At 34.5% G+C, this 3989-nt stretch overlaps 1 long non-coding RNA gene across 1 annotated transcript; it reads right to left on the reverse strand.

Moving 5' to 3' along the window:
- Positions 1 to 217: 217 nt before the first annotated feature.
- LOC107569458 (uncharacterized) lies at positions 218 to 3043 on the reverse strand. The gene is made up of 3 exons (XR_001606900.1): positions 2733 to 3043; positions 1298 to 1486; positions 218 to 709 (listed from the first exon to the last, which is right to left on the reverse strand). It is a non-coding gene; the product is annotated as an uncharacterized lncRNA (long non-coding RNA).
- Positions 3044 to 3989: the final 946 nt, after the last annotated feature.

Below are 3989 nucleotides of genomic sequence, written 5' to 3' on the forward strand. Positions count from 1 at the left end.
AGGATAAAAGTAATTTTATTCTGTTAACATTGTTAAAGAACATGCAATATTCTCTGCAATTTTAGACAAAGATTAACAAGGTGAAAAGGTTAAAAAAGTTTTAATAGGGCTGTCAGTTGACTAAAACAATTAAACAACTAATATCTTGATTTATTGTAGTTTAGTTGCATTCATTACATTTTAAATGCAACAAAACAAAACACAGTATACGCAAGAGTTGTGTTAACAATTTTGAGAGGATGGCAATTATAATTTAAAGCCAAATTAAATGAAATAACATAAAACATGTTTAGTTATTTATACTGTGTGTGTTAACATCGTTAACTTTGACAACTCTAATTTTAACTCATAAAATGTTTAATTAAGAACTTGTATGTAGAAATACAGGAGATATCAGGAGAAAAATATAAAATTACAAGCACAGTTTAACTGTACATATTACTGTTTGCACAGAAGTAAATAACTCACAAATATGCTTTTTATCAAGCATTAAATCTACAAGCAGTGCACTCTTGTAAGTTTACCCAAGCCATGAACCACCATCATTTAATGTTCTAACTGCTTGATGATACATGCAGGCGATATCAGTTGGTCCTCCGTTTTCTCGTCCTCATCAATAAGATGCTGAATATAACATAAAGTTCCTACTAAAACATTAGTCTGTAAGCCAGTAGTCTGCATAGTGAAGAGAGTCCATTTTAAGGCTTCCCTTTTAGCGGAGAGAAAGGATCAGTAAGACATAAGACTTTTATGTTTACTTTCTATAATATATTAATGTAAATGACCTTTTTAAAAAATAATTTATGATCTGTAGTTTTGTATAATTTATTATTGACTGCACTTTATACATACACTTTGTACAAGACTGTATTTATATACCAGATGAGTGAATAGGTACAAAAACAAAATGAAATGATTATAAGTGATAGAATACCTTTTTAACATTATTAATTTAGTTTGGTTAAATGTTTTTAGTTTACATTTATTTTAATTAATTGATCTCACAAGTTTGTTTGGCAGCTCGAACTACTGTTGCAATCATGAATAAAATAGCGATCTCGAGAAAGCGTTTTTGTTAATGTTGATATTATCTCATTTATTTATGCTTTATTTTTCCAGGAAGGTCCCATTGAGATAAAAAAAAAAGTCTTCTTCCAGGGAGTCCTGGCCAATGGCCTGTGCTGGCTTACATACTTTAATTGTTATATTATTATATTATTTCATTCTCTCCCTATCTTAAACTACAGACTAGAGCTTCTAATGACACACATGGACACACATGCACAAACACACTTACCTTAGCATTCTTTTTGCCTTATAGCACTGCAAATCATATGAAACAGTACATTCCATACAAGGTTGCCTGCACATTTAGGCAGCCAATAAAATCCTGTGGGTGGTTTTTGTAGAGATCAATGGTCAGTTTGGCAACATCTTTCCTTGACTTTTTCCAGCCACATCCAGGACCACTCTTGGTATTATGTTTCTGTGTAGTAAGGATATGGAGAGAGAGAGAGAAAAACAAGATTTTACTTAAATGTTGTACATTTTGGAAAAGGATACGGGGGTGGGGGCGGGGACTTTTATGATGAAATTTTGATCTGTTAACTTCCTTTTTTTAATTTTGTAGTCAGGTTGTAGTTTATTTGTTGATTAGTTCCTTGAACGTCTGCAGGTGTTCCTTGTTTCCTTCATTTAGCCCTTGAATCCCATTGTGCTTTGTTAGGTCTTGGTTGTATTCCCTGGTATTTAGATCAGTCAGGACCACTTTTGAAAATACATTTATTGGGAAGAGTGTTGAACTTGTTTCTCTTGCTGTAAATTTGCTTTTCTATCAGCATGATGCATATTCATTTTGAAAAATGACCAGTTGTCTGTGATTCGTTCACTTTTTCGCATTTGGCATGAACGTGCCTTAAAAAGAGCAGCCAGTATTGTGAAGGAAGTTGGTCCAGTATTATTATTATAAAATAATTGTGGGTCTTGTAAGTAAATAATATGGATCTGTTCCAAAAGTGAGCTGCTTTCAGAGGCAGGATTCTAAGGCACTGTATGTGCACTATGCAAATGTCATTCCAAAAGGTAGGTATCTAAAATATTCTGTCTCCTAAGAAAATTTCTATGGAACCATTGAATATATCCTTTGCTGGGATGGCATCAAGATGAGTATTATTTATAAATATAAGTATCTATATTCAAACAATAACAACATTTGCCACCAATATATCTGTACTGTATCTATTTTTTTTGTTTGTTTGTTCAAGGGCAGCGATTAACCTCAGGCCTTAACTCTGTGTTCTCTGTGCTACTCTTTGATTTTAATTTTTGATCTAGTGTATCATCATAAAGATGATTCACAAAATCATAAACGGTTTCATCCATGTCATGTCTGAAATTCAATATGAAAACCTTGATCTGTTCCTGAGGAACATGCGCTGGTTGCCTAGGAACATGCAAAGGTCACATGACTGAGATGCTGCCTATGTAGAGCATTCCAGATTGATCACTTGTGATGTACCATAACCTTTAAAAAGGTTTCTAAGGAGGCAGAAGAGAGAAAGGAATCTAACTAATGCAGGCTTTGGAAAAGAGCCTATATGTTAAATGTTTCTGCACTGTACTCCCAGAGTCCGTGTTTTTTCTTTTTCTCGCAATACACAAGAGAAATGACAATAAAAATCACTTGAAATGAGATATGCTTTAAGGAGGTTCACTCCATTCTTCACACTTACCCTTTCTACTTTCTTCTGACCTGGAAGGTGTCTCTGAAAAAGGAAAAATAATGTGTCCTTTATGCATGTGTTGACAACTAAATTCTATATTTTGCTTAGCAATGTGTTTTAGATAATGCAACATCTTAGTTTGCGTAATTCTTGTAATTATGCGTAGTCTTGTAACACTGGCTTTCTAAAGCCACCTGACTTAGACTAGACTTATCACATGGTTGCATGAACATTTCAAAACTCCTTCACCTTCGACACTGCCTGACACATTACTTTTTTCATGAGAAATAGGTAAATAAGCTGAGAATAGAAAGGACTCTCAGGTACACTCTTAAAAATAAAGGTGCTTCAAAAGGTTCTTCACAGCGATGCCATAGAAGAACCATTTTTGGTTCCACAAAGAACCATTCAGTCATAAAAAAAAAAGTCTTCTTCCAGGGAGTCCTGGCCAATGGCCTGTGCTGGCTTACATACTTTAATTGTTATATTATTATATTATTTCATTCTCTCCCTATCTTAAACTACAGACTAGAGCTTCTAATGACACACATGGACACACATGCACAAACACACTTACCTTAGCATTCTTTTTGCCTTATAGCACTGCAAATCATATGAAACAGTACATTCCATACAAGGTTGCCTGCACATTTAGGCAGCCAATAAAATCCTGTGGGTGGTTTTTGTAGAGATCAATGGTCAGTTTGGCAACATCTTTCCTTGACTTTTTCCAGCCACATCCAGGACCACTCTTGGTATTATGTTTCTGTGTAGTAAGGATATGGAGAGAGAGAGAGAAAAACAAGATTTTACTTAAATGTTGTACATTTTGGAAAAGGATACGGGGGTGGGGGCGGGGACTTTTATGATGAAATTTTGATCTGTTAACTTCCTTTTTTTAATTTTGTAGTCAGGTTGTAGTTTATTTGTTGATTAGTTCCTTGAACGTCTGCAGGTGTTCCTTGTTTCCTTCATTTAGCCCTTGAATCCCATTGTGCTTTGTTAGGTCTTGGTTGTATTCCCTGGTATTTAGATCAGTCAGGACCACTTTTGAAAATACATTTATTGGGAAGAGTGTTGAACTTGTTTCTCTTGCTGTAAATTTGCTTTTCTATCAGCATGATGCATATTCATTTTGAAAAATGACCAGTTGTCTGTGATTCGTTCACTTTTTCGCATTTGGCATGAACGTGCCTTAAAAAGAGCAGCCAGTATTGTGAAGGAAGTTGGTCCAGTATTATTATTATAAAATAATTGTGGGTCTTG

This window comes from Sinocyclocheilus grahami, unplaced genomic scaffold, assembly GCF_001515645.1.
Source record: "Sinocyclocheilus grahami isolate Dianchi unplaced genomic scaffold, SAMN03320097.WGS_v1.1 scaffold1347.1, whole genome shotgun sequence".
NCBI classification, from domain to species: Eukaryota; Metazoa; Chordata; class Actinopteri; order Cypriniformes; family Cyprinidae; genus Sinocyclocheilus; species Sinocyclocheilus grahami.